The sequence below is a fragment of the Pelophylax lessonae genome, assembly GCF_965119305.1.
Source record: "Pelophylax lessonae genome assembly, chromosome: 10".
Taxonomy (NCBI): domain Eukaryota; kingdom Metazoa; phylum Chordata; class Amphibia; order Anura; family Ranidae; genus Pelophylax; species Pelophylax lessonae.
In genome coordinates this window covers 168,047,466-168,072,913 of record NC_138777.1, presented here as the reverse complement: position 1 = coordinate 168,072,913, position 25,448 = coordinate 168,047,466, and the positions used below count along the sequence as shown (strand labels likewise).

The 25,448-nt window shown below is 45.2% G+C and overlaps 1 pseudogene across 1 annotated transcript in view; it reads right to left on the bottom strand.

Moving 5' to 3' along the window:
* The window catches only part of LOC309566006, a 31,464-nt pseudogene extending 7,330 nt beyond the window's left edge, over nucleotides 1-24,134 (bottom strand). Inside the window, exon 1 of the transcript in view lies at nucleotides 24,049-24,134. The product of the transcript in view is annotated as an uncharacterized misc_RNA (transcript). The remainder of the gene's footprint in view (nucleotides 1-24,048) is intronic.
* Nucleotides 24,135-25,448: the final 1,314 nt, after the last annotated feature.

Sequence of the window (25,448 nt, the reverse complement as noted above, 5' to 3'; positions counted from 1 at the left end):
TTAAAGTGATCCTGTTGCTCAGATTAAAGAAAAAAAGATGTTTGTCCAGCATGAAGTCCCCTCCATGCTCACTTCCAGGTTTGTCAGACACCTGGGGCCCGCTGGGCTCTGTGGCCCCTCCTGCCACCTGTGATTAGGAGGTGGGCTCAGTGGCAGGAAGACTATTCACCATACAGTAAACTGTCACATCGCACCCATAGCACTATGTAAGTGTTAAAGCCTAAGGGCCGGTTCACACTAGTGCGATGCCAGACATTGCTGTGCAGATCACATGCGATGTCTGTGCAATGCAATATCAGTCTACGGCTGAAATTGCATCGCATTCGCACCAAACTGGTGCAGGACCCTTTTTTTGGTCTGCACTGGAATCAGCATGGGTGTTTGCGATCCAATTCCTACACCATTTCATAGCGATCTGCGAACCAATCTGGGGGTGTCATTAACCACTTTACGACCAGTCACTGTGCCTCTACTGCGGCACAGTGGCTCGTTCCCGTCCAGCGACGTAGACCTACGTCGCTGGACACCTCCCCTTGTGGGCGGCACCCGCGCGCTGCCGGAGGCTCGCTCCCGCTGTTTTCAGTCACAGCAGGAGTCGGGCCGGGGGAGGAGCGGCGGTGATCACCGCCGCTCTTCCCAGATCGTCGGGGAATCGAGTTTGGAGATCCGCCTGCTTGTGTAAACAAAGCGGGTGGATCTCCTAAGTGACAGACAGTGACAGATTGCAGGGTTCAGCATAGCTGAACATGCGATCTGTGCCTGTGTCACTCAGTCACCTCCCCCCACACACGTTAGTAAGCACCAGGCATACATTAACCCCTCCCTCTCCAATAAAATTAACCCCTTCCCTGCCAGTGTCATTTTTACAGTAACAGTGCATATATATAGCACTGATTACTGCAGTAATGTCACTGGTACCCCCAAAAGTGTCAAAAATGTCAGTCAGGGGTCCGATCTGTCTGCCGCAATGTCGCAGTCCCGCAAAAAAAAAAAAAAAAAAAAAAAAAAATCGCAGATCGCCGCCATTACTCGTTAAAAAAAAAAAACACCAAAAATGACAGAAATATTTCCCTTAGATAGTAAACGCAATAACTTTTGCGCAAACCAATCAAAATACGCTTATTGCGATTTTTTTACCAAACTTAGGTAGCAGAAAACAAATTGGTGAAAAATTTAAAAAAAATTTTGATTTTTACATTTTTTGGGGGGAATTTCATAAAAAAAAAAATGTGAAAAATATTGTTATTTTTTCAAAATTTACGCTCTTTTTTTGTTTATAGCGCAAAAAGTAAAAATTGCATAGGTGATCAAATACCACCAAAAGAAAGCTCTGTTTGTGGGAAAAAAAGGACGTAAATTTCATTTGAGTACGGTGTCGCACGACCGCGCAATTGTCAGTTAAATTTGCACAGTGCCGAATCGCAAAAAGTGGCCTGGACGTAAGACAGCAAAATCCTCCGGTGGTAAAGTGGTTAACCTTACAATGACACCCGCAGCAGTTCGCAGATCTCAGTGTGAACAAATGTGCAATGCGGGAACTGGCAGTGAATCACAGGGTTTCCCGCATCACACTTGTGTGAACCGGCCCTAACTCCAGGTTTCATTTAACTTTAAGCTAATAAGCTATTATTCAAAGTAAGTTGTTGAACCCCTCCTCATATCTAGATCTGAAATAAAAAACATGAATGACAGAAAACTATTTCTAATACAGAAGTTATTTACATTATACAGTTGCCATTACAAATGTTATTTTAAATGTAAAATACAGTTTATTTCTCATTAAAGGATAGTGGGCTGAGTCATGCAAATAATTCCTTTATCTCCTGGACCAACTGTACATCCTGAACAACTGAATTACTGGATAGATTCCACCTAAAATGATAGAGCCATTTATTCTTAACTACATGCCGTTATTTCCGCTTTCCGGCTAGTTGGCCATCGTCATGAAGACTACAGCTTCTATGAAGTAGGACTTGGGGGAGCAAGTATAAAGTGTATAACTTCCAATTGAGTTGACTTTGCATTGTACAGTTTGTGAAAGCCCATTTGGGTGTTTCTTTGTAATATTGGATTTCCTATATACAAGTTTTTAGCAGCTTAAAGCAGAGTTCCGGCCTCAAATACATTTTTTAACTAAAAATGCCTTTATAATACTAATCCATCGCCCTTTACAGAACCGCTATTCTCATACTTACAAGGTGTACAGTATTGGATTTTAGTCAAAATCGTACTTTTAAAATGCTGTCTGGGCGCGGCCATTTTAGACATGGGCATCTGAAGCCACAGTGTTATCTGCTGTGTCCTTCTTCCTGATTCCAGGGAGTGTTCTGGGAGTTCTTCCTGATTCCAGCCTCCTGGGAGTGAGGACAAACAGCTCCCAGGATGCAGTGCAAAGGCGGAAGTGATGTCGGTGGCCGTGGTCACAGAGGGGGGAGAAGAAGGAAGTACAATCAAAAATGCCCTGAAAATAAGGTAAGGGACCCCTGAAAAAAATTGAAAATGCCCAATTGTTGATCAGCATAGCGAGCACTCCAGGAATCACTAGTTGCAAAATAGGCCGGAACTCCTCTTTAACCTTACCATTAGTATACCAGTGATGGGAAAAGTTGTAGGCCCAAATCACACATAGTCCTGTAGTAAAAGACAGCTATAAACAGGCATGCATGTCTTGTGTCATTTGTGAGGAAAATAAATAAAAAGGCCATTTGCAGAAGTAATTGCTCCAGTGATAACATCTACAGAACCACATATCTGCAACAGGAAGATTCTGTAAAATGTATTTTTGACTGGGTAACTATAGTAACAGATAAGCATGGAACAATTTATACAGTTCAAGACTGACACTACAAACAAAAAAATTGTATTTAGTTTAACAATGATACTTCAAAGTAGCTGACCCATAAAAAAATCAAAATTGTTTCGACATACAACAACAATTAGCAGAAAGAAAGTATGTAATGTATCACTAAGGAATATAACATAAAAGTGTATTTATAAATGCATGAGGAATTCTGCATCAACAACTTGTTGTTGATTTTGAAGAATCAACAACAAGTGGGACACAATCATGAAGTGGAATGAAATTTATTGGATGTTTCAAACTTTGTTAACAAATAAAAAACTGAAAAATTGGGCGTGCAAAATGATTCAGCCCCTTTACTTTCAGTGCAGCAAACTCTCTCCAGAAGTTCAGTGAGGATCTCTGAATGATCCAATGTTGACCTAAATGACTAATGATGATAAATAGAATCCACCTGTGTGTAATCAAGTCTCCGTATAAATGCACCTGCACTGTGATAGTCTCAGAGGTCCGTTTAAAGCGCAGAGAGCATCATGAAGAACAAGGAACACACCAGGCAGGTCCGAGATACTTTTGTGGAGAAGTTTAAAGCCGGATTTGGATACAAAAAGATTTCCCAAGCTTTAAACATCCCAAGGAGCACTGTGCAAGCGATAATATTGAAATGGGAGTATCAGACCACTGCAAATCTATGAAAACCTGGCCGTCCCTCTAAACTTTCAGCTCATACAGGGAGAAGACTGATCAGAGATGCAGCCAAGAGGCCCATGATCACTCTGGATGAGCTGCAGAGATCTACAGCTGAGGTGGGAGACTCTGTCCATAGGACAACAATCAGTCATATACTGCACAAAACTGGCCTTTATGGAAGAGTGGCAAGAAGAAAGCCATTTCTTAAAGATATCCATAAAAAGTGTTGTTTAAAGTTTGCCACAAGCCACCTGGGAGACACACCAAACATGTGGAAGAAGGTGCTCTGGTCAGATGAAACCAAAATCGAACTTTTTGGCAACAATGCAAAACGTTATGTTTGGCGTAAAAGCAACACAGCTCATCACCCTGAACACACCATCCCCACTGTCAAACATGGTGGTGGCAGCATTATGGTTTGGGCCTGCTTTTCTTCAGCAGGGACTGGGAAGATGGTTAAAATTGATGGAAGATGGATGGAGCCAAATACAGGACCATTCTGGAAGAAAACCTAATGGAGTCTGCAAAAGACCTGAGACTGGGACGGAGATTTGTCTTCCAACAAGACAATGATCCAAAACAAAGCAAAATCTACAATGGAATGGTTCACAAATAAACATATCCTGGTGTTACAATGGCCAAGTCAAAGTCCAGACCTGAATCCAATCGAGAATCTGTGGAAAGAACTGAAAACTGCTGTTCACAAAGCGCTCTCCATCCAACCTCACTGAGCTCGAGCTGTTTTGCAAGGAGGAATGGGCAAAAATGTCAGTCTCTCGATGTGTAAAACTGATAGAGACATACCCCAAGCGACTTACAGCTGTAATCGCAGCAAAAGGTGGCACTACAAAGTATTAACTTAAGGGGCTGCATAATTTTGCACGCCCAATTTTTCAGTTTTTTATTTGTTAGTTAAAAAGTTTGAAATATCCAATAAATTTCGTTCCACTTCATGATTGTGTCCCACTTGTTGTTGCTTCTTCAAAAAAATATTAAAGTTTTATATCTTTATGTTTGAAGCCTGAAATGTGTCAAAAGGTCGAAAAGTTCTAGGGGGCCGAATATTTTCGCAATGCACTGTATATTACCAAAAGTATTGGGACGCCTGCCTTTACACACATATGATCTTTAATGGCATCCCAGTCTTAGCCTGTGGGGTTCAATATTGAGTTGGCCCACCCTTTGCAGCTATAACAGCTTCAACTCTTCTGGGAAGGCTGTTCAAAAGGTTTAGGAGTGTGTCTATGGGAATGTTTGACCATTCTTCCAGAAGGACATTTGTGAGGTCAGGCACTGATATTGGACCAGAAGGCCTAGCTCGCAGTCTCCGCTCTAATTCATCCCAAAGATGTTCTATCGGGTTGATGTCAGGACTCTGTCCAGGTCAGTCAATTTTCTCCACTCCAAACTCGCTCATCCATGTTTTTATGGACCTTGCTTTGTGCACTGGTGCGCAGTCATGTTGGAATAGGAAGGGGCCATCCCCAAACTGTTCCCACAAAGTTGGGGGCATGAAATTGTCCAAAATGTCTTGGTATGCTGACACCTTAAGAGTTCCCGTCACTGGAACTAAGGAGCCAAGCCCAAGCTCTGAAAAATAACCCCACACCATAACCCCCCCTCCACCAAATGATTTGGACCAGTGCACAAAGCAAGGTCCATAAAGACATGAATGGGTACGTTTGGGGAAGGAACTTGACTGGCCTGTACAGAGTCCTGACCTCTACCAGGCCTTCTCATCCAACATCAGTGCCTGACCTCACATATGCGGTTCTAGAAGAATGGTCAAACACTCCCATAGACACACTCCTAAACCTTGTGGACAGCCTTCCCAGAAGAGTTGAAGCTGTTATAGCTGCAAAAGGTGGGCCAACACAATAAAGACTGGGATGCCATTAAAGTTCATGTGCGTGTAAAGGCAGGTGTCCCAATACTTTTGACAATATAGTGTATGTCCAGTGATGCTGGAGTGAGGATTCAGTGTGAATTGAAAAAGAGTCCTGTCAGTTTTCTGAGCAGTGCGGTCCTCCTCAGGTGCAAATTCAGGTCCATTGATTTTACAGGAACACTTCTGAATCGCACGTCAGCAATTGTGAACAGGATAAAATCTTAACCTGATACGGATGTAATCCTGACCTGATTCTGATCAAAAACTGACCTGAAATGCTGAACAGCTACTTTGCCAATCAGCTGTGAAAACGGAGCTTCAATTCGCACCGTACATGTGTGAACCCAGCCTAACCCTTCATTCGACGTTGAATGCACAATTTCAAAGTCGCATTTTAGTCTGACTTTGGGGGCAACTTGAAAGACATCTGTGTGGGCTCATGCAAAGAGGTCTATTGAAGTCATCCCCCGAAGTCGCCACAAGTAGTGCAGAAACTACTTTTGGAAAGCGCTGCACAGTGGGCGTCGCATTGGGACTGTGCTATTGCCAGCAATATTCTGCGATTTGACATGCGATTTGACCTGTTGATTTGACCAAATCACATGTCGAATCGCGTTGATGTGAACAGGAGCTAAAATATGGCTGCAGCTCTCCCAAAGAGAATTGGAGCGCACTCTTGGGAAGCACCGCCATCTAAGGCTATGTTCACACATGTGAACTTGATGTGGCTTTTTTCACATCCAATTCACATGACAGGAGACTGTGACCGGCTCTCAATGGAGCCGGTTCACACAGCTCTGGGGCGGCCGCGATCTGCATCAAAAAACGGTCCTGTCCGCCTTCTGGTCTGATTCAGGTGTGAATTCAGGCAAAAATTTGGACCTTTTTGCACCTGAATCGGTGAACAGGGATGCACACGCACTGGACCCCATGCTGTGAACCAGCCTGCGGAGCTCTGCAGTTTCTCCATGCGGATGTTTTTTAGGCTAATATTAGGTTCTAATAATTGTGAGTGCAATTTGTTTATATTTCTCTTGATTTTCATCTAATAATCTACACTTAGATGGTGGTGCTTTCCACGCTTTTCTTTTTTTTAACCACTCAAAGACTGGAGAATTTGGCTGCTCAATGACCAGGCCCTATTTTGCCATTCGGCACTGCGTGACTTTAACGGACAATTGCACGGTCGCGCGATACTGTACCCAAACTAATTGACGTCCTTTTTTCCCACAAATAGAGCTTTCTTTTGGTGGTATTTGATCACCTGTGCGATTTTTTTTTGCACATTATTATATGAAATTCTGAAAAAAAAAAATGTAAAAATCAAACTTTAACATTTTAGGCCAATTTGTTTTCTGCTACATATTTTTGGTAAAAAAAAAAAAATCACAATAAGCGTATTTTGATTGGTTTGCGCAAAAGTTATTGCGTTTACTAACTACGGGAAAGATTTATGTCAATTTTATTGTTTTTTTTTTTACTAGTAATGGTGGCGATCTGCGATTTTTTGCGGGACTGCGACATTGCGGCGGACAGATCGGACCCCTGACTGACATTTTCAACACTTTTGGGGGTACCAGTGACATTACTACAGTAATCAGTGCTAAAAATATTCACTGTTGCTGTAAAAATGACACTGGCAGGGAAGGGGTTAACAGTATTGGTGATCAAGGAGTTAAATGTGACCCTAGGGGCGTGATTCTAACTGTGGGGGGCGTGGCTTGTGAAGTCATTACAGAGACATGTGATCAGGCCCGGACTGGGACAAAAAATAGGCCCGGGCATTTTAGGCTGAGCAGCCCATTTTTTTTTTAAACAAAATGACCAATGATGAACAACTACCGGGTTTCTCTATGTTTTTTAGTTATATTTAGCCTGCACACCCATGCAATCCAATTCTGCAAATCGCGCTGCGTTTTGGAAACTGATTGAGGGGTGTTGTTAACCTAACATACACTCCGCAATCTGTTTGCATGGACGGGTTGCTATTTAGATGCAGTCCGCATTTAGTGTGAACCCAGGCTAAGAGATAACAGGTAATTTTAGGGTACATTAAAAATATATTACCCAATTTTTGGGTAAAATATAAAAGATGAGTTTGTGTCAAGTAAATAAAATACCCAACATGTCAAACCTTAAGACTATGCATGCCCGAAAATAGCAACACATTTCAGTACCCTATATTTTCTATAGGCAAAGCTATTAAAGATCATAGAGGTCATCAGTTCAGAGTTACCATGAATAATGATCCTATAATTATTGCTCTCATTCCAGTGTGCAGGGTCATATATTACACGTGTAGTAAAATCAAGGTTTTTGTTCACAGGCGCCCCCAGAATTTGTATGTAGTTTCGTATGGTGGTGGTGGGATAGGGATGACATCAGTAGTAGTGGTGGTGGGATAGGGGTGACATCAGTAGTAGTGGTGGTGGGATAGGGGTGACATCAGTAGTAGTGGTGGTGGTGGTGGGATAGGGGTGACATCAGTGGTGGTTGGGATAGAGATAACATCAGTGGCAGTGTTGAGGATAGGGATGACATCAGTGGCAGTGGGAATAGGAATGACATAAGTGGCAGTGGGGATTGGAATGACATCAGTGGCAGTGGGGATTGGAATGACATCAGTGGCAGTGGTGGGGATAGGGATGACATCAGTGGCAGTGGTGGTGGGGATAGCGTTGACATCAGTGGTGGTTGGGATAGAGATAACATCAGTGGCAGTGTTGAGGATAGGGATGACATCAGTGGGAATGAGGATAGGGTTGACATCAGTGGGAGTAGTGGTAAGGATAGGGATAACATGAGTGGCAGTGGGGATAAGGATGACAGTGGCAGTGGTGGTGGGGATAAGAATGACAATGTCCACTGCCACTGATGTCATCCTTATCCTCACCACCATTGCCACTGATGTCATCCCTATCCCCACCTCCATCGCTACTGATGTTATCCCCATCACCCCCATCACCACTGCCTCATGGGAGGGGTAGAGATCAGACAGAGGGATGGCCGTGGGAGGGATGGGATCAGGCAGAAGGATGGCAGTGGGAGGGATGGGATCAGGCAGGAGGATGGCGGTGGGAGGGATGGGATCAGGCAGAGGGATGGCGGTGGGAGGGATGGGATCAGGCAGAGGGATGGCGGTGGGAGGGATGGGATGGATCAGAGCAGAGGGATGGTGGTGGGATGGGATGGAGCAGAGCAGAGGGATGGCGGTGGGAGGGATGGAGCAGAGCAGAGGGATGGCGGTGGGAGGGATGGGATGGAGCAGAGGGATGGCGGTGGGATGGAGCAGAGCAGAGGGATGGCGGTGGGATAGAGCAGAGGGATGGCGGTGGGATAGAGCAGAGGGATGGCGGTGGGATGGAGCAGAGGGATGGCGGTGGGATGGAGCAGAGCAGAGGGATGGTGGTGGGTTGGAGCAGAGGGATGGTGGTGGGATGGAGCAGAGGGACGGCGGTGGGATGGAGCAGAGCAGAGGGATGGCGGTGGGATGGAGCAAAGGGATGGCGGTGGGATGGAGCAGAGCAGAGGGATGGTGGTGGGATGGAGCAAAGGGATGGCGGTGGGATGGAGCAGAGCAGAGGGATGGTGGTGGGATGGAGCAGAGGGATGGCGGTGGGATGGAGCAGAGCAGAGTGTCTTGTGAAGTTGTACCATTTCTTCCTTACCTTGCAGTTGCAGGCCTTGGGTGCCGGTGTCTTCAGTGCGGCTCCCGCTTCCTGAATCAAGCAGAAGGGGTCGCCTCTAGCTCCACCCCCTTCACAGCCAGTCCTCCCCCTCCAGTCCTGAGCTGAGCTACGCTTGATGAGTGCGCCTGCGGAGCCGGCCGCAGTGAGCGCAGCCCGGCGGCTGCCAGCCTGCCAGTGCCACTAGTGCCTAGGACTAGGAGTGGGGACAGTGCAGTGAAATACCCGGCCAGCGGCCGGCCAGAAGAATATGCGGTAATGCGGCCGGCCGGCCAGCTCGGGATGGACTCGGAGGGAGGGACACTGTCTGGGGCTGGGTCCTGGCTGGGACAGATAAAATAACATGTGCCCGGAGGTCGGCCCACCGGGCATATGCCCGCTGTGCCCTATGGTCAGTCCGGCCCTGCATGTGATCCTATATAACAGGATCACATGATATCTGTGATCACTACAGGGAGAAGTACGGATGGCTGGGTTTACATCAGCTGTCCGTCCTTCTCTGTTAGCAGCGGGAGATCGCGAGTGGCCGGCGGCCATCGGAGCCACCTGTCACACGCACTGGCTTCCCCACTGACGAGCAGAGGAGGGAGCGTGCCTCCGGAGGCATGCGATTGTCCCCTAGCTTCTCCCAGGCAACTGCCATACATGTACGACAATTTGCCTGGGAGAGCCAGCCTGCCGCATTACATCTGCGGCGGCTGGACGTAAAGTAGCTAAGGAAAAACAAATTCATTATTTTTCAGAAAATGGACCTTTACTTATATTACTAGGGCAGGCATGCCAAATTGCATTTTTCTGGTAAACATACAGCCCTCTGACTCATCTTTTGTGGCATTTAGTGACATTATTACTTTAAAGTTAAAGAGTAACGAAAAACAGGACTTATTTATTGATGGATAGCGTAAGAGAAGGTTATAAACCATGTCTTTTTTTTTGTCATCGGTTTCTCATTGGGTAGTGTAAGCTGGGGAACAGGTAGTGGGTACAAAGCTCCCTGGGATAAGCAGTCTTTCAGGCAAAGATACCAAATCCAGTGAGGTAGTGACAAACGGTGCGGTGTTTATTGGTGCTATATACAAGTCTATATACAGGTGCTGTACAGTGCTTTAAGGAAAAACAAGCAGGAGAAATAATAACAAAACAAAAACCTAGCCGTGTCCCGGCACTAACTATATACAATGCAGACCCTCAATAACAGGCTGAGCAAGCCTACCGCTTGTCAGCTTCAACAGACACACTCTGACAGTTTTACCAACCTTCTGCTCTCATAGACAAACATTGCCTGATTTCCCAGGCTGAGAAAGCAATGGCTGTCTGTCTCAGGTGAGTTTAAATTGGCCTGGGGGAGAGGACCAAGATCAGAACTGGATCATGGATCAGAGATCCCTAAAGGTGTATGAGAGGTGCCTGGGGGATGTATAAACCCCGAACAGGACTTTTCCCGTCTCTCTCTGGGACGCTCTGCTACAGTAGATTTCCCTTGACTTCCTGTCCCATAACCAAAACAAGAAATGAGAAGAAATCCCATCAAAGGGAGGGAATCCCAGTGTGTCACCACAGTCATCATAACTAGTGTCCCCACTGGAAGATTTCCCCTCTGTTAGTGTTCTGATGTCAACCCAAAATTTGGGATTTTCTTTTACTTTCACTTTTAACATTAACATTAAACAGGAGAGGTAGAGCGGGTGACCAGAGAGCAATAAAAACTGACAGAGTTTCTAATTCCTTTGCACCTATCCAAAACAAAAAAAAATCTTTATAGTGTATGTTCAGCCAAAACATTTTATTTTAACCACTTAAGCCCCGGAGGATTTGGCTGCTAAAAGACCAGGGGGTATTTTGCGATTCGGCACTGCATGACTTTAAGGGACAATTGCGCGGTCGTGCGACGCTGTACCTAAACGAATTTGATGTCCTTTTTTTCCCACAAACAGAGCTTTCTTTTGGTGGTATTTGATCACCTGTGCGATTTTTTGATCATGCGCTATAAACAAAAAAAGAGCGTCAATTTTGCAAAAATAACAATATTTTTCACATATTTTTATATGAAATACCCCCCCAAAAAAAAAGTAAAAACCAAAATTTTTTAACATTTTTGGCCAATTTGTTTTATGCTACATATGTTTGGTAAAAAAAATCGCAAAAAGCGTATTTTGATTGGTTTGCGCAAAAGTTATTGCGTTTACTAACAAAGGGAAAGATTTTTGTCATTTTTGGTGTTTTTTTTTTAACGCGTAATGGCGGCGATCTGCGATTTTTTTTGCGGTACTGCGACATTGCGGCGGACAGATCGGACCCTTGACTGACATTTTTGACACTTTTGGGGGTAGACATTTCTACAGTAATCAGTGCTATACATATGCACTGTTACTGTAAAATTACACTGGCAGTGAAGGGGTTAACTTTTTTGAGAGGGAGGGGCTATGTGTGTCCCTAGGGGAGTGATTCTAACTGTGATTGGCTGTGGCTTGAGATGTATGAACAGTGATCAATGGTTCTACATAGTAGAACCGTATGATCATCATTCATACACCGGGGAGAATGACAGGCGGCTTGTTTACATCAGCCGGCCACCTTTCTCCCTCTCCCCCGACGATCGCCGAGTGACCGGCAGACATCGGGTCCGCCGGTCAAACGCACGGGGGGGTCCGTGACCACTCGGGAGCGGGTGCGCGCCTCCGGCGGCGCGCGCTCGCTCCCTAGACCCTCACAGGCTAGCGACGTAGACCTACGTCACTCTGCCTGTGAGGGGCTGACCGCCGCAGTAAATAGTCGTGCGGCGGTCGGCAAGTGGTTAATTCAGGATATATTTGAGGAAAGATTAGAACACTTTTTAAGTTTGTACTGCTATCTGAGGCTAAAGGATTAGTTAACTTGGGTCCTTAAGCACTAGAATAAAGACGCAGACTGAGTGACATGGGTTTAAAATGGCCACAGCAGCCAATTTATTAACCAAAGAATAAATAACATCACATTTAACATAACAATAAGTACAAAATTCAACAATGAACTTCTAACAATGCCCAACAACAAGGGGTCTTTGGGTGTCCTTAAGGCACAATTTTAACCGTAATCGTCCATGTCCTCAGCCGTGCCCCAACCGGCTCGAAGATGTTACGACCCCCACACATACTTCCCATTTTCCCCCCCCCAGGGGACCTAGCTCCTGGGAGAACGACCACAAACCAAATGAGGAGCGCCATACCCTAGATGGGCCCCCACCATTAGGTAAAATGTAAGTAATTACTGACCCCCCAAAGACCCCCTGACCCACCAACTGCGGTGACAAAACGTGCAACATACATAATCATGTATTCATTTTTATTTTTTCTTAAATGTATTCATTTTTTTTTTTTTTTAATTACGAAAACGTATGTATTTCTTACGTTCATTATTATTTTTTTTTTTTTTATATAAACGCAATTAGAGTAGAAAACACAAAATTATTCCCCAACCCCTACTCCTCCGCAACCCGTAACATACAGGGTGGGTGGGAGGGAAGTTACCTCTTCTCCTGAATTCTTTGGACTGAACCCAACACCACCTATCTGCATTGCCCCAAACATTTGCTCCCAGCCCATCCAGCCTTTTCCTCCAATCAGGTAAGGACTACTCCCTTTGCCACCCCTCTGACCTAGCTGACCCTGTTCCTTCTTAAGTCATGCCGCCCCTCCATCCATTTTCTCATACGGGCCTCACTTTAGAGATTTTTCCTCTTTTCCTGTCCTGGTGGCAACAATTTCACCAGATAAGAAGTGACAGAGACAGCCAGAAAAAAAAAAAACTTATTTAGTAGAGTAGGGTAAAGTTAGTTGAAGTTATTAGGCTCCATAGATTGGACATACCTTCACAACGAGGAAGAACATTTCTGATCCAGTGTCTCCTACCTACGTATTTTGAGCTTTTTATTGTTGTCTGCATCCATGTTGCAGTTTTCTCCTTTCCTGTCTGGTAAAACTGTTGTCAGTGGGACAGAAAGTGAGGAAACACACGAGCAGTATATTTTGGTGTGGTATTCTGCTTGTTAACACATGTTGCCTTAGGGAAATCCATTTATTTTAAAAGGACTGCCAACACATCACAGTGCACCAAAAAAACAGACATTTTTTAAAACACACTACAACACAATGCACAGATGGTTCCCAGGGCCATGCCAACCGTGAGTCCAATTGAGGAGGTTGCCTCAGGCTGCACTCATGAAGGCATGGTGAGGGGTAGCACCCGTGGGGAGTGTATATACTGAACCTTGGTTTTCAGTGCAGCTCAGTATTGCTGAGCCTGGTAAAACAGTGTCAATGAGCACATTGCTGCCAGCCCCTGCAGGAAACTCTGACCGCCTGTGCTTGTGTTGTAGAAGGGAGAACCATACTGTATGTGCCACCTGCCCCACTACAATAGTAATAACTAGTGGCAGTTATCACCCGCAGATAGCCATATGTTAAATCATCCTGCCAGGCCCCACACCAGAAGGACTGGCTCTCATTTTCAATCATTTACATGGGTCTGCACCAGACTACAGAGCATTTTGAGTTTAACAGTGCAGAATACTAAATACCCCTAGCAGTTCTTTAGGCTCCATGTACACGGGACGTTGTAAATGGCCGTTTAGGAGCAGTTGGGCGTTTTTTTCAGAAGCCCCTGAACCCACCTCCATGTTATCTTATCTGTCCATGTACACAGGGTCGTTTACAATCATTTACAGGCAGTTGAGTTCAGGGACGTTTTTTGGAAAGCAATTATTTGCGTTTGAAACGTGTGTTTCCCGGCGTTTCAAACGCAAAAACGTGACCAAAAGCGACCGAACGCGGCTGAACGCAACCGAACGCGAAGTCCCGCTCGTGTTTTTCCATTTTAAAGGGGAATGATTTTTTTTACCTCTAGGAACGGTTTTAGACGCAAACACCCACTAAACGCCCACTAAACGCCCACTAAACGCCCGCTAAACGCGGGTGCAAACGCGTCACAACGGACGTTTTAAACGTCCTAAAAAAAAAAAAAAATATCCAGCATTCAAGGGACTTTTAACAACGTCCCGTGTACATGGAGCCTTAGAACAGCATACTTGTCTTGTTCCAACCCATAGGTTCAGAAGGGAAACACCATACACATACAAGGCCTTGCTTCCTCCATGGTCCAGGCCCTGTCCCTAGGAAGGTTTTATACCATAATGACCCTAGAATAAGGACTCAAAGCTCAGAAGGGTATTTTAGACATACACCAAATGACCTTTCCGATTGAAACCTCCTTTTACTAGCCAACACCATACCCATTCCGGACTGGCTGTTCTTCCTTCTGTACACCGATGTTACACAAGCACTTAAGTCATTCTTATTTAATTATGTTTCATTCCCCTCATTAAAAACACACTGTAATAGCACACATGAGCTTGTCCTAATTTACTGAACAGACAAGGACTTGAATAAATGAAGTTATTTTCGACAATTGTTTACCAGACTAGTTCTTCATGATAAATCTCACACGTTTCAGTATTCAACACCTTCAGGCACAGACTTAAGAGTTACGATGCAACTTCACGGGATCCAAATTGTTTCGTAATAACATGGCATAACCCACTTCACAGTAATCACATTGCTTGCAGCTGAGGTAGTTTGAGCCACAGCAATGGTTTAGCTAGTACAATGGTGCACATAACTTTAGTTTGTTCACCTTCCACATAATTGTCTCTCACTCTCTCACTTTCCATAACTCCGGGTCTTTCTGAGGTTACCTGCACCCAACGTTGTGTCTCTACATACAGTAGTGGCATCTATAGAGATGTTCTACTTCCCACGGCTTTCAATACTGGCCACTAATTCCTACACTTGTTTACCCATCTAGCTGGATGTAACCTACCCTCCGGTTGATGCACTACCGTATGCAGTTATCCCTAATGCTCCTGGGCATTAACACACACAGTAAAATGCAGTGAACACATGGCACCTGCCAACAGGTTTCTGTGGGTGTGCACAAACAAACACACACAGGTAGCGCTACTGCCTGAGGTGCCCATCTTTGCTGCCTGGTGGAGGGTGGGATGGGGGGCAGCAAACATGGCTGCCTTAGGTGGTATCCTCCCCTAGCACGTTCCTGATAATGTAAATTGTGGTTTTCCGCAATGCTTACTTCTTTTAATGTGTTTGCAAGGTGTGTTGGGGGGGGTGCCCCCCCCCCAACAAAACAAAAAAAAGGTTTTGGCCTAAGTTGGGCTTTAAAGTGTGTTATACATACTGTGAGCCTATGCGTTATTCTTCTTCTATTAAATATGACCCCCCCCCCCATGGTCCAGTTACAGGGACAAAAAAAATCAAATATACTGAAAATGATTGGCTAAAACACATACTTTTTTTACCTCCGTTTTGCCTTTATACTATTTATACTTTATATTTATATTTTAAAGATGAAAACTTTAGTGCAACATAAAGCTGGCCAAACATGTATCGAAATCCAGCCAGTTTTGATCCTTGTTTGGACAGGCTAAGGGCCGGTGCTAGACTATTTTACGCCCTAGGCAAGACCAGCTACTTGCACCCCCCCAAAAAAAAATAAAAAGGGAAGGGGTTAAAAACTTCTCTATGTCGTACCCAGTGACCCTCCATGTTATGCTGTGGTACCCAGTAACCCCCATATTCCTCCATGTCATACCTGGGGACCCTGATGTCCCTCTATGTCACACCCAGGGACCCTGATGTTTTTCCATGTCACATTCTGGGACCCCAATATTCCTCCATGTCTTGCTGTCATACCCACTGACCCCGATGTTCCTCCATGTGGCACCCAGGGACCCCCGTGTTCCTCCATGTCATGCTGTCATACCCAGTGACTCCAATGTTCCTATAGGTCACCCCAGGGGCCCCTGATATTCCTCCATGTCATACCCGGAGAGACCCTGATGTTTTTCCATGTCACGCCTGGGAACCCTTATGTTCCTCCATGTCACACCTGGGGACCTCAATCCCCCATGGCACACCCAGGGACCCCAATTCCTCATGGCACACCCGGTGACCCCTATCCTCCATGTCACACCTGGGGACTCTGATTCCCCATGGCACACCTGGTGACCCCAATTCCCTTTCACACCAGGGATCCTCCATGTCACACCCAGGGACACGGTTCTGGGGACACTCACTGGGCAGAATGAAGAGAGTGGCCTGAACTCTCCCCTTCTTCACTGTGATTCCTTTTCCCAGGACACTCCTCTTCTGGACCACAGTGCTCACCACAGCTCCAACAGGTTCCTGGTGGAGGAAGAAGCAGCAGTCAGAGAGCTCCGCACATCCTTCATCACCAACCTCCTCAGACCATTCCGGTGCTTCGTCAGCCGTCGCTTCTGCTCCAGTAAAGGTGTCGCCCTCCAGTGCCGAGCTCCGGCTCAGGTTCAGCTCTCCTCCGCTCACTGCTTAGTACCGACCCAGAGAAATGATGGCTGCCCACCTGCTCAGTGCAGAGAATCACTTCCTGCCCGGGGTTTAGGCCGCTCATCTCCAGCCAAAGAGGATCATCATGCAGGCAGCACTCTGGTGGGCTGCCTTCCTGCCTTCTGGGGCCCCCTCAAAGCCAAGGCTTGGTAGTTCCGCCACTGCCCCAGACACCTGGCATCTTCCTCTGTCCCTTCTTCCTCCCCCACTGCTGCCCCTCCCCTCAGCTCACAAGGATCATTAATAAAGGAGAGAGAGTGCCGACTCCTGGCTGCGCCCCTAGGTGGCAATGTGCCCTAGGCGGCTGCCTAGTTTGCCTAGTGGAAGCACCAGCCCTGGACAGGCTGGTTGTACGGAAGTTGATGTACCGCCTGACTTCTGTACAATCAGCCTGTTGGAAAATTTCCACATGATCAGGCTAAAGCCGGCAGCGCTGATCAATGTATTCTGCTGACCAGGGGCGCCACTATTGGGGTGCAGGGGGTGCGGGGGGTGCAGTCCGCACCCGGGTGACATTCGCCAAAGGGGTGACACCAGGCCTGGACTGGTACTGGGTACCAGCAGTGGAAAAGCAAACGGGGCCAAGCAGGGCCAAGTAGAGCCGAGCCGGTACTTGCAGTGGAAAAGTGCCATTATTTTACCCAGACAATACTTCAACATAAATCAAAGAGCTTTTCATAAAATGAATTTTTTTTCTTTTCGAGTACAAAATAAATACATGATCAAATGTAGTCTATTTTATAAAAGGTAAAACGTGATGTTGCTGTAGCAATCTAGCTTGTCTTTTTAACAAGGCAACTACAATAGTTTTTTTTTATGATGAAAGTGATCTCATTTGTATCAGAACGCATGTTGCTATCTTGCAAAGTAAACAAAGTCAGGAAAGGAGGTGTTTAGGGCTGACATCGGACTGTTGGAATGTATAAAGGCCTGGATAATAGCCAGACAGAAGAAGCCTTATGCTCTAATCACATGTGAAAATCAGGCGTCCCCAACATGTTCACAGTTGGAATCCAGAAAACTACTATGAGATACATAGAGGGCTTTATTCATCAAAAGGTCTGTGGAAAGAACCCTCTGAGGGATCTGTAAGACTGTTTGGATGACTGCAATGCAAAGTATCCAATAGGACATGGCACTGTACTTAGCAAATCAGCCTAGCGCATCTGCACACAGTGGGATCATTACTTACAGGGTTGGATGAACTTAACAGTTAGTGGGTGGCAGCTCAATCAACTCCTAAAAGTCCATCTTCAAAGGCCTCCTTTTTTGCCTCATCACAAACAATCAAACCAGCAGTGTAGAAAGATAGCTGGACACTTGCAAGCAAAAAAAGTGTGACCACCCCTCCCACTCACAGCATGTCTCAATATTGTTAGTGTTCTAGGAGGATGGACACCTTTTTACGTACCTAGAAAAATGTAATCACTTTTGTTAGCCATATTATAGTTTTCTCAAATTTGTTTTTCTTCAGTCAAGTCATCTCTACATGCTGCTTGAGCTAGTTTCTTTATGCAGCCATCCAGATCAGCATATCCTCAGCAAAACTTTGGAGCGTAAGTTCAGCTTGCTTGAATGGACAATAGCAGAACTTTCCTGGAATGTGACCTTTGAGCACTGGGCTCTGCATTATGGCACTTTCCAGACCTTTGTGTACTGTGTTGGTTAGCCACAGAGTGCTTCCCAGGTCTAGAGCTGTGGCACAGCCTCTGGTGTGATCCTGTCTCTGAAGACTGGTTTATGAGTAGGCTATGTGGGCTCGGCATAGGGAGTTACTTCTTAAAACACTAAGAAACTGAGTGCTGTGTCACTAGGTGTAGTGTTGTGTAAGCACTCTGCAATCTGTTCCTGCCATGTAAAATGCTGCTATTTACAAAAGACTATGTTTAAGGATCCCATAGATTAAGGTTTGGAGAGTCTTTCAAAAACCTTGTTTTCTCTGGCAGGCCCATCATTGCAGCCTCCATGGCTCTGATATTAGACTAAAAAAAGGGATCCAGTTTCCATCCACACTGATCCCCTATTTGTAAAGTGATTAGAGCTCATGCCCACTACCTTACACTGAAATCAATACGTTTCTTTATTTCTCATAGATAAAGCAGACAGACAGTGTACAAACAGACGTGTCGGGTTGACGCGTTTCACGATGCTGTAGATCGCTTACTCATAACCACACTCAGTGTGGTTATGAGTAAGAGATCTACAGCATCGTGAAACGCGTCAACCCGACACGTCTGTTTGTACACTGTCTGTCTGCTTTATCTATGAGGAATAAAGAAACGTATTGATTTCATCATATAACCCTGAGTGCGGTCCAGTGCTGTATTTTGGCCTAGGCCAACAAGGCCCAGGCCTAGGGCAGCACTTTGCAGGGGGGCAGCAAAAAAGCCACCCCCCACCACCGGAGACTCTATTGGCCACTGGTTGCTAGAACCACCTCTCTCACCCCTCCTCTCTTTCTCCCTCCCTCTCACCTCCCTCTCTCTTTCTCACCCCCTCTCTCTCTATCATCCCCTTCTCTGTCTCGCTCTCATCTCCCTCTCTCATCCCCCTCTCTCACCCCCCTCTCACTCTCTCTCTCATCCCCACTCTCTCTCGCTCTCTCTCATCCCCCACTCTCTCTCGCTCTCTCTCATCCCCCCTCTCTCTCGCTCTCTCTCATCCCCCCTCTCTCTCTCTCTCGCTCATCCCCCTGTCTCTCTCTCATCCCCCACTCTCTCTCTCTCATCCCCCTCTCTCTCTCTTTGATTCCCCCCCTCTCTCTCCCACCCCCTCTCACCCCCCCTCTCGTGAGATCTCAGGGGTTCATGCTGGGACTTGTACTCCTTCAATTTTGGAGGAAGACACATCCGTTAAAAAAGGAGTGGGGAAAATTTACATGGGGAGGGCGCCCAATTTTAGTCTCGCCTAGGGCAGCACAAAACCAAAATACACCACTGGTGCGGTCTCAACTTGGATTTCTTCTACTCTTGGATGACGGATCTGACCTGCACCAGGTTCTGAACATACCCCTGAGCGGCTTTCTTTCTGTTTGTTTCACTACCTTACACTACCATAAGATGGGTTAGTGGTTGTCTATCGTCTTATTTTCCAAATGAGTCTCCTATCAGTAAACATGATCTTTTGCACATGTTCTTCAAGGGTCAAAAAAAGTATATAGTAGGGACCTGTGAGAGTGACATCATCCCCGTATGGACAGAAAAAAAAATACCCTCCAATTGAGTAGGGACTATTGTAGGCACAAGGGTCAAAGTCGCCTTAAAATTTTAATAATTTGCTCTAAAGAGGAAGCCTAGGCTTTAAACTGGGAGGATTCACCTCCCCCTAACTCCAGGGCCAGAAAGAAGTATTTTCTTTTCATTGCTTCCAGACTTTAAATTCTAAAACTATACACAAGCCAGGAACCCAGTTCAGCTGCACACCCTGGGCCTTTAAATTCTGTCAAACGTGCTGAAAAGTACTCTTTGGCATGCAACTTTCTAAAGTGGATGTGTTTTAGCCTTTGCAGACAACTTGACAGATAGTATTTCAGATGCCTGGGTACAGGAAGTGTGATTTTATCACAACCTTTTCACAGCTCTCAAACCAAAAGGTGACATTTGCCCCGTCTTGGATCTCATTCAAACAGGGACTCACTAAATTCTTGGCCATGTATATATTCATTTATATCATTCTGTTATTTTCACTTATCATGGATTGACAGTTTTAAACTTTCTAGGTAAACCACTTTATCAGTTTACTATGATCAGAATTGACATAAGGTACACTGAAAGCTATAGTTTGGTAAGTGTCTAAATTAACCACAAAACCACTCAAGTGGTTGCCATTTTTGTATTGTCTCTTCCATATATCATATTTTCTTAACCACTTGCCGTCCGCCGCCCGACTATATATGGCGGCGGTCAGCCCCTCCCAGGCAAAGTGACGTATCGGTATGTCACTAGCCTGGGAGCCAATAGGGGGCGAGCGTGCGTCGCCGGAGGCACGCTCCCGCCCTCGCTCGTACCCTAAGAAGCCCGCACGTGTGACCGGCGGACCCGATGTGTACTGTGGGCTGGGACACACTTAACCCCTCCCTCTCCAATAAAGTTAACCCCTTCCCTCCCAGTGTCATTTTTACAGTAACAGTGCATATGTATAGCACTGATTACTGTAGTAATGTCACTGGTACCCCCAAAAGTGTAAAAAATGTCAGTCAAGGGTTCGATCTGTCCGCCGCAATGTCGCAGTCCCATAAAAAAAATCGCAGATTGCCGCCATTACTCGTTAAAAAAAACAATAAAAATGACAAAAATCTTTCCCTTAGTTAGTAAACGCAATAACTTTTGCGCAAAACAAACAAAATACGCTTTTTGCGATTTTTTTTACCAAACATATGTAGCAGAAAACAAATTGGCCTAAAATGTTAAAAAATTTTGATTTGTACATTTTTTGGGGGGGTAATTTCATATAAAAAAATGTGAAAAATATTGTTATTTTTGCAAAATTGTCGCTCTTTTTTTGTTTATAGCGCATGATAAAAAAGTCGCACAGGTGATCAAATACCACCAAAAGAAAGCTCTGTTTGTGGGGAAAAAAAGGACGTCAATTTAATTTGGGTACAGCGTTGCACGACCGCGCAATTGTCCGTTAAAGTCACGCAGTGCCGAATCGCAAAATAGGCCCTGGTCAGGAAGGGGGTAAAATCTTAAGTGGTTAAGCAGGGATTAGTTATTTTCTAAACCCAAAAAAATAAAATGAAAAAAATTATCAGTTGCCTAATCAAACATTTTTTCTGGGCTTATGTCCAAGGCCATTTACGTGTAAGTTGTAGCCTGTTCCATCAAAATCCATCCAACAGGAAACAGGTGGAACATGAAAGCAGTGTTCTCTTCTGCAATGTCATTCTGTTTTGCTTGCGGTCATTGCAAGTACAAATTATTATTATTTGGTTTGACATTATAGTTTCATTTCTTACATTAGTGACAGCAGATTGTGTATAAATATTTTAAATCACTTTTATAGCTTTCTTTCTGAAAAAGTTGCAAGATCATATACTTACATGAAAGACATAATACCTATCAGGAACATACCCATAGGGCGTCTGACTGGATGGTCAGTCATTTAGGGTACAATATGGCATATAATAGGGCTGAAGGTCAGGTTCTCACTGAAGTGAACTGTGGCGGACCACATGAAAACTGTTCCCGGGACCTCTTCCAAGTGATCCCGTGCACAGTATGCTTAATTGTTCCCCGACCCTACACAAAAAAAAAAAAAACATGGCACAAATGAACCATGCCCAGGTGTGAACCACGCCCAGGCACAGTTAAAACTACCAGTGTGAGTGCACTCTAATCATACACCTTTTAACTAGTCCAGGTTTAGGCTCGGTTCACATATATGCGGTGGGGGAAACGCAGCGATTCCTGTGCATTTCCCGCACCACATTGAAATCGAACAGCGCTCATGTGAACCGCAGGGGGTGTCAATGTTAAGTTAATGACACCCCAAAATGGCTTGCAAAATGTGATTGACAGAATCGGATTGCATAAACGTGAACAAACATGTGATTTGATTTCCCTGCAGGAAAAAAAAAGGGTTCTGCACCTTTTTTTGGATGGATTTGATGCGATTTGAGCCATACAAATGAATGGCTCAAATCACACTGCACAGACATCACATGAATAGGAATTAAAGACATGGATTAACGAGTTTGGGTGTGGAGGAACTTGACTGGTGCACAGATTCCTGACCGCAACCTGATAGAACACCTTTAGGATGAATTAGAGCAGAGACTGCGAGCCAGGCCTTCTCGTCCACATCAGTGCCTGACATCACCAATGCGCTTCTAGAGGAATGGTCAAACATTCCCATAGACACACTCCTAAATCTTGTGGACAGCCTTGCCAGAAGAGTTAAAGCTGTTATAACTGCAAAGGGTGGGCCAACTCAATATTGAACCCTATCAACTGAGACTGGAATGCCATTAAAATGACCCCAGCCTCACTAAAGAGGCCACAACACTTCTTGGTGCTTTCATAGGTCCACTTACTCTGCTGGTCTGGAGTAAGTATGCCCTGTTACATTGGTGGTCAATGTAGCTGTTCTGTTCCAAATGCCGATATATGCAAGAACATAACTTCGACCCTAAAGGTTGTGGTGGAGGAGAGCTGTAGGTGGATTTTCACAGGTTGTCAAAATGTGGATGTAGGCTCCTAGATAGGTTTGTAACGGTAGACAAATTTAGTTCTGTGGCTCTTCTGTAATCAGCAGAGCAGCATGTGATTGCTTTATACTGCTTTGGGCTCTGCAGGCTGCAAGTTTGATTGCTTCCCCCTATCTTCTGGAGATTTCCTGAACGTAGTGGGTCAAATGAGCAGCCTGGATATTTATGTAGCCCCAGCTAATTCCTGGGGAGGTGTGCCCAGATGGTGGTTGGGGAGTGCACACATAGTTTGGAGCCTCAGAGAGCAGTCTTCTTCCCCAAGAGGGGAAATTCCCAGCTGTGTATCACCGGGGGGGGGGGGGGGGGGGGGCTAGTCTGCTGTGAGTCTGTAAGCTTCTAGAGCGCTAGGGACACTGTGAGTACAGACCTGAGAGATTGAGGGATCATTGTGACTGTTGCTACTTGTTAGTCCCTGGTTCACCACCAGTATTAGTAGGCCCCATTCGCCCATTCACACTTGTGCGACTTGACATGCTTCCGAATATGTGCGAAAAGAATGAAAAATAAATTAAGAAAAACAATGTGAGGTCCCCCCCCCCCATCCATACCAGGCCCTTCGGGTCTGGTATGGATATTAAAAGTAACCCCATGCCAACATTTTGCTTTTAAAAATGGTGTCGGGGTCACCCCCAAAATCCATACCAGACCCTTATCCGAGCATGCAGCTTGGCAGGTCAGGAAAGGGGGGGGGGGGTGAGCAAGTGGCCCCCCCTCCTGAACTATGCCAGGCAGCATGCCCTCAACATGGGGGGGGGGTACTTTGGGGGCAGGGGGGCCCTTCCCCACAACCCTGGCCAGTGGTTGTGGGAGTCTACAGGCAGGGGGCTTATTGGAATCTGAAAGCCCCCTTTAACAAGATTCCAGATCCCAACCCCCCCCCCCCCCCCATGTGAATGAGTATAGGGTAGTGTAACAAATGACAATAGCCAATATTTGGCAATTCCTTTATTTAAAAAACAAAACTAACTAAACTAAAAAAAATGTTGTCCCCCGCTGTAGATACATGGCCAATCAGGACACCTGCTTTCACCGTGACCCAAAAAAATAAAAATAAAAATGAAAAAAGGTCTGCTCCCACCAAAGGCTCCTGCTGTCTGACAGTTTTTAAATAACTAAGGAGCAGGACCACCTGCCCTCTTGTGACATCATCGACACAGCATGCCCACAGGCGATGATGTCACAAGGTGGAGGGGTCACCTGGTGATGTTATTGGGTGGACCCGCCCCTTGGATATTTAAGAACTGTGGGAGTAGACACAGGGGGAAAAGAACCTAGGACACAAATTTAGCGGTTCCTGCAAGGGTATCACTACATGGACAACCTAAATCTCCCATTGGCATCACCAGCTCTCTTGCTCTTACTTTGAACACCAGTACTGACTGTTGTATATAACATCCTCTGCTTGCAAATCAGTCTGCTTAGTAGCATAGTTGAGACCATTTAACATTCTACCATTTCACTCAGCCCTGATAAAGGAGGATTGTGTGGTCCCCCAAAGCATGTTGATTGTCATTTGCCCTGCTTATTATATCCAGTTGAACAATAAAGACTTTGGACTCCTAAAAACCTTCAAACTCAGTCTGTGCAGACAGCATGGCCACTTGCTGACTTGACAGAATCCACAGGCAGCTTAAAGTCGATCAATGCCTCCCTTTTGCACAATTGCATTTATTTTCTGGTAACTGTAAATACCTTTTTCTTTATTCTCCGCTTCCACTGCAGGCTCCTGGGATGTCTGGATATACCAGATCTTGTTTCCAGATTCAGGGGTATTCCCTTTATCGCAGAGATAGGGATGGTAAAAAAAGGGGAGGGGTATGCCTGTTTATCAAAAATGATGTGCAAGTAAATATGAGGGACGATATCACTATTGGAGCTAGGGAGGAGGGGAAATCCTTATCGGAAAAACTTTAAAGGGAGGAAACTAAGGGGAAAATAATACTGGGTGTATGCTATAGGCCCCCCAACCAGAGGGAGGAGGGGGAGGCGGACCTCCTATCACAGCTTGGAATGGCGGCAAGGATGGAAAATGTCATTATAATGGGGGATTTTATTTATCCAGATATAGACTGGGCAGCAGGAACCACGTATTTGTTTAAGGCTCGCCATTTTCTAAATGTTTTGCAGGATAATTTCATGGGTTAGATGGTGAACACACCAACGAGAAACAATGCGTTACTAGACCTACTGATTATGAATAACACAGACCTAATCGAGGATGTAGAAATATGGGGCAACTTAGGAAACAGTGACCACAGATCAGTTAGTTTCTGCATAAATCACAGAAATGGGAAACACAAGGGTAATACAAAGACACTGAATTTCAAAAGAGCAAATTTCCCTAAACTGCGCTCTTTGCTAGATGATATTTATATGGGATAGAATCCTAGGAACAAATAACACTAAGGAAAAATGGGAGTGCTTTAAGAACATACTAAATAAAGATATTGGCCAGTGCATTCCAACAGGGAATACATTTAAAAGAGCTAAAACAAACCCTGGGTGGCTAAACTACAATGTAAAAATGCATATAAAAACAAAAAAAAGGCCTTCAAAAAATACAAGGCTGAGGGGTCATTGGCAGCATTCCAACATTACAAAGAATGCAATAAGAAATGTAAGAGAGCAATCAGGGAACACGATAGGCACATAGTTGAAGAGAATAAAAAAAAAAAATTCTTTAAGTTTATAAATAGTAGGAAAGTGAGGTTTTGAATAAATTCTTCCCCTCAGTCTTCACAAAAGAATTGGGGGGATACGG